At 36.8% G+C, this 12,496-nt stretch overlaps 1 protein-coding gene across 1 annotated transcript in view; it reads left to right on the forward strand.

The window, feature by feature from the left end:
• LOC108070033 (ATP-dependent RNA helicase DDX54-like) overlaps positions 1–12,496 on the forward strand; it is a 28,714-nt gene that overhangs the window by 14,248 nt on the left and 1,970 nt on the right. Inside the window, exons 6-10 of the transcript XR_011418475.1 lie at positions 35–3,321; positions 3,386–6,672; positions 6,737–9,712; positions 9,768–10,023; positions 10,088–10,747. The gene's annotated coding sequence lies outside the window, so the exon portion shown is untranslated. The remainder of the gene's footprint in view (positions 1–34; positions 3,322–3,385; positions 6,673–6,736; positions 9,713–9,767; positions 10,024–10,087; positions 10,748–12,496) is intronic.

Below are 12,496 nucleotides of genomic sequence, written 5' to 3' on the forward strand. Positions count from 1 at the left end.
GGTTCTAATGTTTTTCGTTTCACAAACTTTGTAGTGTTCTTTGAAACGGGCTCCGGCGAGCAGCTTAACGAAACGCTGCACAGATTGCCGACTTCCCGTCAGATGGCCATGTTTTTGGCCACTCTGCCAAAGCTTTTGGTGGAATCTGCCCGCGCAGGCCTGATCGACCCAGGCCTAACTCGCTTGGACGTCGAGTCCATACTTTCGGACGGACACGCTCTAAAGTTTATTTGCTGCCGACCGGACGACCGCTACACAGGTCTCGTGGTTCTTCATAAGTACGTTATTCCTGTGGAGACGCAGACCGTGGTGTTGTCAGCGAAAACGCTTACAAAAAATACCTGAAATGATCTCAGTAAGATCCCAGTTAGCATCAACTGATGCCAACGCGCGTGATTTATTAGTCGGCGGACGAGCACACAAAGGATGGGCCTGCCATTAACACCTTTGAGCGTCAGGCGAAGAATGCCGACATGAAACACAAGCCTGGGCAAAGTGCAGGACTAAGTCGGGCTAAGTCCGGTGCATGGACTCCAGAATGAAGGAGTAGTGAAAATGCAGATAGTGATAATGACAATGTTAAGCCTCAGTCGCGAGTGGAATTAATTAAAAAGTGCAGCGAGGACCACGCCGAACGAAAAACGATGGGCGCATGCGTAGCGTGCTGAAGACTCATCGTCAAAAAACTCAAGAGGTATGACATTTATCTTATTCCTATGATTAAGCTTTTTATATGAGTTTTGAAAGGCATTTGGCCAGGCACATTGCAAAGCTTTTTGCCAGACTTTTTCTAGGCTTATTGCCTTTTATTGATTTTTGCCTGGCTTGTTGCTACTTTTGAAAAGGGCTTCATCCTGAAATAAATACTCATATATTATAAAAACAGGATAGGTAGCTGTATGGAAACAGGCAGACAGACGTCACTATATCAACTCGGCTAGTGATACTGATTAAAAGTAAATCAGGTACGTAAGTACCATGTTCATATGAATAAACATGTGTACTTCCCAAAACTGGTTATAAATTATACTCATCAAATGAAGACATTAACAATATGGATAAATATATATTTATTTATTTGGCATATGGAGCATATTTCTGGTTGCTAAGTTTATACGGTTGTGTTTTCTATATTCGTTTATGGTTAAGGGTTATTTTTCAGAAACATGTACGCCTTTAAGTATAAATTGCTCAACTGCACTATACGTTTTCCATTTATTTGTGTACAATTGGTTTTGGGCGATACATTTTCGTTTCTACATGCTTTCAAATACTTTTGTTGTCATGTTTGTCTGGTTAAAACTTAACAAACTGGTGCGATTGAGAAGTGCGCAAATGAATGTAGATAGCCCCAGGTTTACTGTATGACAAATCAACCAAGTCGAGTTGATTGGAGCTATTTAAATTCCTAGCTGACTTTGCATTCTTGGTTTCTGCTTAATTGATTTCTGTATTCCTTACTTTATTTTAATTTATTTCTCATCAGGGCTTGTATTTTATAATAGTGCAGAATCGGGGTCTGGGAATTGGTTCAAAAATTGTTCGCGAAAACTTTAATATTTAATTTAAGAACAAATTTTTTTTCTTTTATTGGCAACGTCTATTAAATAGAAAATTGCTTTATGAATTTGTATCCTCTGGCCAACTTATAGATACTGTAAAGAGACAATAAAATAATTCTTGCCTACTGAGTGGGCAATAATTTAGATACTAATGGGATACATTCGTGTTTCTTTTTAGAAACAATTAAATTCGCTCAATTGTTATTTTGCATTTAGGTTGAAGTGTATTGTAATGTTAACGTTTTCTAATATTTAAAACTTTAAATTGACAATTAACCAATTTCTGTATAATACAATATTGTTTCATATCGAAATGACGATTTGTTCACATGCAATAATATTGTTCCTTTATTGATTCCTTACTACCTTTATTAATAAGTGTTATTCGATTGTAGGTAAGTTTTGCATTTTTAACGTTGAATACATGCCATATCGGATTGGCCTAACAAAAACAGTAACAAATACCATGGTAGTAGCATGTTTCATTGCACGTTAAATACATAGAGTGGTACTTAATCTGGTCAAAATTTGCCGTTTCTGAAGTAACAACGTTTCGTAAACGTATTTCAATATTGATTCTGTGGGTAGTTTTCTATTCAGCTTCCGGAATTCTCTAAACAAACGAGGTATTCGAACAGAAAATTTTAAATAATTTGCGGGTGTTTATTATCGACTTATCACGTAACCTAGAATTACAAGTATGGACAGGTAATAGGGTTTTAGACTAGCAGTCGGCGACATTTGTATATAAAACCGCATTTGTTCTTTGTTGTAAATCTAAAATTCTTATTACCGCATTATTGTTAGGTCGTTTGCAAATCCTTTGACAGAAATAAATAAAATAAATCCTAATAATTTTCTAACTTAATATACTTCTAAGCTATTGCGATAAAGATGGGAAATCAAAGCATACGAAACAGTACTAAAACAAATAGCTAGGCACTGAAAGTGAACAATTTCGAGTTTGTAAAAAAGTGAGCAGCACTTTGGAAATATTACATACCTGCGTGTATATTTATGTTCGCACGCAAACATTAGCTACAAGTATTTGAAAATGTAAATTAATATTTCTACAATTTATTAAATAATGCCACTAAAATAAATGAGCATATTGATATACAATAAAAAGTCTTTAAGTTAAATGCGGGTCGAAAGCTAACATTTTAGAAAAATGTGTGTTCGGTAATAACTAATAATAATGAATAATACCTTCAGTGCGCCGAAGGTTCATATCAAACAAAATGAATCCATTTTTTAAATTTAAAAATAAATACAAATAATTTAATAATTTTAAACTTAAAAGCAAGCAGTGCGCAGTTTAGCGTTAGTGTATTTTAAAGAAGAAAAGTAATCGATAGTGGTGAACTCATCGATACATCGATACGCTTGCTGACTTACGTTTGTTTACCTTTCCTTACGTTTTTTAAAACAACAAAAAAAAACAAATGGTAAGATTCGCGAATGTTGCTTCGGATTAATATTAATAGTTGTGCAAATTGTCAGGGCAAAAAGCGAGCATGGCCATGGCCAAGACGGGCTCGGCAGAGACGGCCTGCTTCCCCTCTTCGCAAAACTGCAGCGGCGCGAGCCCACAAAGGTCCCCAACACGCGAGCTGGCGGTGTAAACCTACAAGTTCATCAAGGAGCTGGGCCGCCTTATGGAGCTGAAGACTATTCTGGTTCTTGGTGGCGACTCCAGGGACTCCAGGCCGTTTTCTCCACTTGTGTGTGGAAATGGACTTAGAGCTGAATTTCGAAGGTGAGGTTGCCATTCCTAGAGATAAAACCAGGTTCTAATGTTTTTCGTTTCACAAACTTTGTAGTGTTCTTTGAAACGGGCTCCGGCGAGCAGCTTAACGAAACGCTGCACAGATTGCCGACTTCCCGTCAGATGGCCATGTTTTTGGCCACTCTGCCAAAGCTTTTGGTGGAATCTGCCCGCGCAGGCCTGATCGACCCAGGCCTAACTCGCTTGGACGTCGAGTCCATACTTTCGGACGGACACGCTCTAAAGTTTATTTGCTGCCGACCGGACGACCGCTACACAGGTCTCGTGGTTCTTCATAAGTACGTTATTCCTGTGGAGACGCAGACCGTGGTGTTGTCAGCGAAAACGCTTACAAAAAATACCTGAAATGATCTCAGTAAGATCCCAGTTAGCATCAACTGATGCCAACGCGCGTGATTTATTAGTCGGCGGACGAGCACACAAAGGATGGGCCTGCCATTAACACCTTTGAGCGTCAGGCGAAGAATGCCGACATGAAACACAAGCCTGGGCAAAGTGCAGGACTAAGTCGGGCTAAGTCCGGTGCATGGACTCCAGAATGAAGGAGTAGTGAAAATGCAGATAGTGATAATGACAATGTTAAGCCTCAGTCGCGAGTGGAATTAATTAAAAAGTGCAGCGAGGACCACGCCGAACGAAAAACGATGGGCGCATGCGTAGCGTGCTGAAGACTCATCGTCAAAAAACTCAAGAGGTATGACATTTATCTTATTCCTATGATTAAGCTTTTTATATGAGTTTTGAAAGGCATTTGGCCAGGCACATTGCAAAGCTTTTTGCCAGACTTTTTCTAGGCTTATTGCCTTTTATTGATTTTTGCCTGGCTTGTTGCTACTTTTGAAAAGGGCTTCATCCTGAAATAAATACTCATATATTATAAAAACAGGATAGGTAGCTGTATGGAAACAGGCAGACAGACGTCACTATATCAACTCGGCTAGTGATACTGATTAAAAGTAAATCAGGTACGTAAGTACCATGTTCATATGAATAAACATGTGTACTTCCCAAAACTGGTTATAAATTATACTCATCAAATGAAGACATTAACAATATGGATAAATATATATTTATTTATTTGGCATATGGAGCATATTTCTGGTTGCTAAGTTTATACGGTTGTGTTTTCTATATTCGTTTATGGTTAAGGGTTATTTTTCAGAAACATGTACGCCTTTAAGTATAAATTGCTCAACTGCACTATACGTTTTCCATTTATTTGTGTACAATTGGTTTTGGGCGATACATTTTCGTTTCTACATGCTTTCAAATACTTTTGTTGTCATGTTTGTCTGGTTAAAACTTAACAAACTGGTGCGATTGAGAAGTGCGCAAATGAATGTAGATAGCCCCAGGTTTACTGTATGACAAATCAACCAAGTCGAGTTGATTGGAGCTATTTAAATTCCTAGCTGACTTTGCATTCTTGGTTTCTGCTTAATTGATTTCTGTATTCCTTACTTTATTTTAATTTATTTCTCATCAGGGCTTGTATTTTATAATAGTGCAGAATCGGGGTCTGGGAATTGGTTCAAAAATTGTTCGCGAAAACTTTAATATTTAATTTAAGAACAAATTTTTTTTCTTTTATTGGCAACGTCTATTAAATAGAAAATTGCTTTATGAATTTGTATCCTCTGGCCAACTTATAGATACTGTAAAGAGACAATAAAATAATTCTTGCCTACTGAGTGGGCAATAATTTAGATACTAATGGGATACATTCGTGTTTCTTTTTAAAAACAATTAAATTCGCTCAATTGTTATTTTGCATTTAGGTTGAAGTGTATTGTAATGTTAACGTTTTCTAATATTTAAAACTTTAAATTGACAATTAACCAATTTCTGTATAATACAATATTGTTTCATATCGAAATGACGATTTGTTCACATGCAATAATATTGTTCCTTTATTGATTCGTTACTACCTTTATTAATAAGTGTTATTCGATTGTAGGTAAGTTTTGCATTTTTAACGTTGAATACATGCCATATCGGATTGGCCTAACAAAAACAGTAACAAATACCATGGTAGTAGCATGTTTCATTGCACGTTAAATACATAGAGTGGTACTTAATCTGGTCAAAATTTGCCGTTTCTGAAGTAACAACGTTTCGTAAACGTATTTCAATATTGATTCTGTGGGTAGTTTTCTATTCAGCTTCCGGAATTCTCTAAACAAACGAGGTATTCGAACAGAAAATTTTAAATAATTTGCGGGTGTTTATTATCGACTTATCACGTAACCTAGAATTACAAGTATGGACAGGTAATAGGGTTTTAGACTAGCAGTCGGCGACATTTGTATATAAAACCGCATTTGTTCTTTGTTGTAAATCTAAAATTCTTATTACCGCATTATTGTTAGGTCGTTTGCAAATCCTTTGACAGAAATAAATAAAATAAATCCTAATAATTTTCTAACTTAATATACTTCTAAGCTATTGCGATAAAGATGGGAAATCAAAGCATACGAAACAGTACTAAAACAAATAGCTAGGCACTGAAAGTGAACAATTTCGAGTTTGTAAAAAAGTGAGCAGCACTTTGGAAATATTACATACCTGCGTGTATATTTAAGTTCGCACGCAAACATTAGCTACAAGTATTTGAAAATGTAAATTAATATTTCTACAATTTATTAAATAATGCCACTAAAATAAATGAGCATATTGATATACAATAAAAAGTCTTTAAGTTAACTGCGGGTCGAAAGCTAACATTTTTGAAAAATGTGTGTTCGGTAATAACTAATAATAATGAATAATACCTTCAGTGCGCCGAAGGTTCATATCAAACAAAATGAATCCATTTTTTAAATTTAAAAATAAATACAAATAATTTAATAATTTTAAACTTAAAAGCAAGCAGTGCGCAGTTTAGCGTTAGTGTATTTTAAAGAAGAAAAGTAATCGATAGTGGTGAACTCATCGATACATCGATACGCTTGCTGACTTACGTTTGTTTACCTTTCCTTACGTTTTTTAAAACAACAAAAAAAAACAAATGGTAAGATTCGCGAATGTTGCTTCGGATTAATATTAATAGTTGTGCAAATTGTCAGGGCAAAAAGCGAGCATGGCCATGGCCAAGACGGGCTCGGCAGAGACGGCCTGCTTCCCCTCTTCGCAAAACTGCAGCGGCGCGAGCCCACAAAGGTCCCCAACACGCGAGCTGGCGGTGTAAACCTACAAGTTCATCAAGGAGCTGGGCCGCCTTATGGAGCTGAAGACTATTCTGGTTCTTGGTGGCGACTCCAGGGACTCCAGGCCGTTTTCTCCACTTGTGTGTGGAAATGGACTTAGAGCTGAATTTCGAAGGTGAGGTTGCCATTCCTAGAGATAAAACCAGGTTCTAATGTTTTTCGTTTCACAAACTTTGTAGTGTTCTTTGAAACGGGCTCCGGCGAGCAGCTTAACGAAACGCTGCACAGATTGCCGACTTCCCGTCAGATGGCCATGTTTTTGGCCACTCTGCCAAAGCTTTTGGTGGAATCTGCCCGCGCAGGCCTGATCGACCCAGGCCTAACTCGCTTGGACGTCGAGTCCATACTTTCGGACGGACACGCTCTAAAGTTTATTTGCTGCCGACCGGACGACCGCTACACAGGTCTCGTGGTTCTTCATAAGTACGTTATTCCTGTGGAGACGCAGACCGTGGTGTTGTCAGCGAAAACGCTTACAAAAAATACCTGAAATGATCTCAGTAAGATCCCAGTTAGCATCAACTGATGCCAACGCGCGTGATTTATTAGTCGGCGGACGAGCACACAAAGGATGGGCCTGCCATTAACACCTTTGAGCGTCAGGCGAAGAATGCCGACATGAAACACAAGCCTGGGCAAAGTGCAGGACTAAGTCGGGCTAAGTCCGGTGCATGGACTCCAGAATGAAGGAGTAGTGAAAATGCAGATAGTGATAATGACAATGTTAAGCCTCAGTCGCGAGTGGAATTAATTAAAAAGTGCAGCGAGGACCACGCCGAACGAAAAACGATGGGCGCATGCGTAGCGTGCTGAAGACTCATCGTCAAAAAACTCAAGAGGTATGACATTTATCTTATTCCTATGATTAAGCTTTTTATATGAGTTTTGAAAGGCATTTGGCCAGGCACATTGCAAAGCTTTTTGCCAGACTTTTTCTAGGCTTATTGCCTTTTATTGATTTTTGCCTGGCTTGTTGCTACTTTTGAAAAGGGCTTCATCCTGAAATAAATACTCATATATTATAAAAACAGGATAGGTAGCTGTATGGAAACAGGCAGACAGACGTCACTATATCAACTCGGCTAGTGATACTGATTAAAAGTAAATCAGGTACGTAAGTACCATGTTCATATGAATAAACATGTGTACTTCCCAAAACTGGTTATAAATTATACTCATCAAATGAAGACATTAACAATATGGATAAATATATATTTATTTATTTGGCATATGGAGCATATTTCTGGTTGCTAAGTTTATACGGTTGTGTTTTCTATATTCGTTTATGGTTAAGGGTTATTTTTCAGAAACATGTACGCCTTTAAGTATAAATTGCTCAACTGCACTATACGTTTTCCATTTATTTGTGTACAATTGGTTTTGGGCGATACATTTTCGTTTCTACATGCTTTCAAATACTTTTGTTGTCATGTTTGTCTGGTTAAAACTTAACAAACTGGTGCGATTGAGAAGTGCGCAAATGAATGTAGATAGCCCCAGGTTTACTGTATGACAAATCAACCAAGTCGAGTTGATTGGAGCTATTTAAATTCCTAGCTGACTTTGCATTCTTGGTTTCTGCTTAATTGATTTCTGTATTCCTTACTTTATTTTAATTTATTTCTCATCAGGGCTTGTATTTTATAATAGTGCAGGATCGGGGTCTGGGAATTGGTTCAAAAATTGTTCGCGAAAACTTTAATATTTAATTTAAGAACAAATTTTTTTTCTTTTATTGGCAACGTCTATTAAATAGAAAATTGCTTTATGAATTTGTATCCTCTGGCCAACTTATAGATACTGTAAAGAGACAATAAAATAATTCTTGCCTACTGAGTGGGCAATAATTTAGATACTAATGGGATACATTCGTGTTTCTTTTTAGAAACAATTAAATTCGCTCAATTGTTATTTTGCATTTAGGTTGAAGTGTATTGTAATGTTAACGTTTTCTAATATTTAAAACTTTAAATTGACAATTAACCAATTTCTGTATAATACAATATTGTTTCATATCGAAATGACGATTTGTTCACATGCAATAATATTGTTCCTTTATTGATTCGTTACTACCTTTATTAATAAGTGTTATTCGATTGTAGGTAAGTTTTGCATTTTTAACGTTGAATACATGCCATATCGGATTGGCCTAACAAAAACAGTAACAAATACCATGGTAGTAGCATGTTTCATTGCACGTTAAATACATAGAGTGGTACTTAATCTGGTCAAAATTTGCCGTTTCTGAAGTAACAACGTTTCGTAAACGTATTTCAATATTGATTCTGTGGGTAGTTTTCTATTCAGCTTCCGGAATTCTCTAAACAAACGAGGTATTCGAACAGAAAATTTTAAATAATTTGCGGGTGTTTATTATCGACTTATCACGTAACCTAGAATTACAAGTATGGACAGGTAATAGGGTTTTAGACTAGCAGTCGGCGACATTTGTATATAAAACCGCATTTGTTCTTTGTTGTAAATCTAAAATTCTTATTACCGCATTATTGTTAGGTCGTTTGCAAATCCTTTGACAGAAATAAATAAAATAAATCCTAATAATTTTCTAACTTAATATACTTCTAAGCTATTGCGATAAAGATGGGAAATCAAAGCATACGAAACAGTACTAAAACAAATAGCTAGGCACTGAAAGTGAACAATTTCGAGTTTGTAAAAAAGTGAGCAGCACTTTGGAAATATTACATACCTGCGTGTATATTTAAGTTCGCACGCAAACATTAGCTACAAGTATTTGAAAATGTAAATTAATATTTCTACAATTTATTAAATAATGCCACTAAAATAAATGAGCATATTGATATACAATAAAAAGTCTTTAAGTTAAATGCGGGTCGAAAGCTAACATTTTAGAAAAATGTGTGTTCGGTAATAACTAATAATAATGAATAATACCTTCAGTGCGCCGAAGGTTCATATCAAACAAAATGAATCCATTTTTTAAATTTAAAAATAAATACAAATAATTTAATAATTTTAAACTTAAAAGCAAGCAGTGCGCAGTTTAGCGTTAGTGTATTTTAAAGAAGAAAAGTAATCGATAGTGGTGAACTCATCGATACATCGATACGCTTGCTGACTTACGTTTGTTTACCTTTCCTTACGTTTTTTAAAACAACAAAAAAAAACAAATGGTAAGATTCGCGAATGTTGCTTCGGATTAATATTAATAGTTGTGCAAATTGTCAGGGCAAAAAGCGAGCATGGCCATGGCCAAGACGGGCTCGGCAGAGCCGGCCTGCTTCCCCTCTTCGCAAAACTGCAGCGGCGCGAGCCCACAAAGGTCCCCAACACGCGAGCTGGCGGTGTAAACCTACAAGTTCATCAAGGAGCTGGGCCGCCTTATGGAGCTGAAGACTATTCTGGTTCTTGGTGGCGACTCCAGGGACTCCAGGCCGTTTTCTCCACTTGTGTGTGGAAATGGACTTAGAGCTGAATTTCGAAGGTGAGGTTGCCATTCCTAGAGATAAAACCAGGTTCTAATGTTTTTCGTTTCACAAACTTTGTAGTGTTCTTTGAAACGGGCTCCGGCGAGCAGCTTAACGAAACGCTGCACAGATTGCCGACTTCCCGTCAGATGGCCATGTTTTTGGCCACTCTGCCAAAGCTTTTGGTGGAATCTGCCCGCGCAGGCCTGATCGACCCAGGCCTAACTCGCTTGGACGTCGAGTCCATACTTTCGGACGGACACGCTCTAAAGTTTATTTGCTGCCGACCGGACGACCGCTACACAGGTCTCGTGGTTCTTCATAAGTACGTTATTCCTGTGGAGACGCAGACCGTGGTGTTGTCAGCGAAAACGCTTACAAAAAATACCTGAAATGATCTCAGTAAGATCCCAGTTAGCATCAACTGATGCCAACGCGCGTGATTTATTAGTCGGCGGACGAGCACACAAAGGATGGGCCTGCCATTAACACCTTTGAGCGTCAGGCGAAGAATGCCGACATGAAACACAAGCCTGGGCAAAGTGCAGGACTAAGTCGGGCTAAGTCCGGTGCATGGACTCCAGAATGAAGGAGTAGTGAAAATGCAGATAGTGATAATGACAATGTTAAGCCTCAGTCGCGAGTGGAATTAATTAAAAAGTGCAGCGAGGACCACGCCGAACGAAAAACGATGGGCGCATGCGTAGCGTGCTGAAGACTCATCGTCAAAAAACTCAAGAGGTATGACATTTATCTTATTCCTATGATTAAGCTTTTTATATGAGTTTTGAAAGGCATTTGGCCAGGCACATTGCAAAGCTTTTTGCCAGACTTTTTCTAGGCTTATTGCCTTTTATTGATTTTTGCCTGGCTTGTTGCTACTTTTGAAAAGGGCTTCATCCTGAAATAAATACTCATATATTATAAAAACAGGATAGGTAGCTGTATGGAAACAGGCAGACAGACGTCACTATATCAACTCGGCTAGTGATACTGATTAAAAGTAAATCAGGTACGTAAGTACCATGTTCATATGAATAAACATGTGTACTTCCCAAAACTGGTTATAAATTATACTCATCAAATGAAGACATTAACAATATGGATAAATATATATTTATTTATTTGGCATATGGAGCATATTTCTGGTTGCTAAGTTTATACGGTTGTGTTTTCTATATTCGTTTATGGTTAAGGGTTATTTTTCAGAAACATGTACGCCTTTAAGTATAAATTGCTCAACTGCACTATACGTTTTCCATTTATTTGTGTACAATTGGTTTTGGGCGATACATTTTCGTTTCTACATGCTTTCAAATACTTTTGTTGTCATGTTTGTCTGGTTAAAACTTAACAAACTGGTGCGATTGAGAAGTGCGCAAATGAATGTAGATAGCCCCAGGTTTACTGTATGACAAATCAACCAAGTCGAGTTGATTGGAGCTATTTAAATTCCTAGCTGACTTTGCATTCTTGGTTTCTGCTTAATTGATTTCTGTATTCCTTACTTTATTTTAATTTATTTCTCATCAGGGCTTGTATTTTATAATAGTGCAGAATCGGGGTCTGGGAATTGGTTCAAAAATTGTTCGCGAAAACTTTAATATTTAATTTAAGAACAAATTTTTTTTCTTTTATTGGCAACGTCTATTAAATAGAAAATTGCTTTATGAATTTGTATCCTCTGGCCAACTTATAGATACTGTAAAGAGACAATAAAATAATTCTTGCCTACTGAGTGGGCAATAATTTAGATACTAATGGGATACATTCGTGTTTCTTTTTAGAAACAATTAAATTCGCTCAATTGTTATTTTGCATTTAGGTTGAAGTGTATTGTAATGTTAACGTTTTCTAATATTTAAAACTTTAAATTGACAATTAACCAATTTCTGTATAATACAATATTGTTTCATATCGAAATGACGATTTGTTCACATGCAATAATATTGTTCCTTTATTGATTCGTTACTACCTTTATTAATAAGTGTTATTCGATTGTAGGTAAGTTTTGCATTTTTAACGTTGAATACATGCCATATCGGATTGGCCTAACAAAAACAGTAACAAATACCATGGTAGTAGCATGTTTCATTGCACGTTAAATACATAGAGTGGTACTTAATCTGGTCAAAATTTGCCGTTTCTGAAGTAACAACGTTTCGTAAACGTATTTCAATATTGATTCTGTGGGTAGTTTTCTATTCAGCTTCCGGAATTCTCTAAACAAACGAGGTATTCGAACAGAAAATTTTAAATAATTTGCGGGTGTTTATTATCGACTTATCACGTAACCTAGAATTACAAGTATGGACAGGTAATAGGGTTTTAGACTAGCAGTCGGCGACATTTGTATATAAAACCGCATTTGTTCTTTGTTGTAAATCTAAAATTCTTATTACCGCATTATTGTTAGGTCGTTTGCAAATCCTTTGACAGAAATAAATAAAATAAATCCTAATAATTTTCTAACTTAATATACTTCTAAGC

Source organism: Drosophila takahashii, chromosome 3L (assembly GCF_030179915.1).
Source record: "Drosophila takahashii strain IR98-3 E-12201 chromosome 3L, DtakHiC1v2, whole genome shotgun sequence".
NCBI lineage: Eukaryota > Metazoa > Arthropoda > Insecta > Diptera > Drosophilidae > Drosophila > Drosophila takahashii.